This window comes from Penaeus monodon, chromosome 33 (assembly GCF_015228065.2).
Source record: "Penaeus monodon isolate SGIC_2016 chromosome 33, NSTDA_Pmon_1, whole genome shotgun sequence".
Taxonomy (NCBI): domain Eukaryota; kingdom Metazoa; phylum Arthropoda; class Malacostraca; order Decapoda; family Penaeidae; genus Penaeus; species Penaeus monodon.
Genome location: NC_051418.1, coordinates 4085079 through 4085337, shown reverse-complemented (window position 1 = coordinate 4085337; position 259 = coordinate 4085079).

The following is a 259-nucleotide window of genomic DNA, read 5'->3' as shown; positions in this document are numbered from 1 at the left end:
AAAAAAAAAAAAAATTTTTGGGGGGAAAAAAAAAAATTTTTTTTTTTTTTAAAAAAAAAATTTTTTTTTTTTAAAAAAATTTAAAAAAAAAAAATTTTTTAAAAAAATTTTTTTAAAAATTTAAATTTTTAAATTTTAAAAAAAAGGGGGTTTTAAAATTTTTAAAAAATTTTTTAAAAATTTTTTTTGGGGGGGGGGCCCCCAAAAAAAATTTTAAAAAAGGGTTTTTTTTTAAAAAATTTTTTTTTTTTTTCAAATT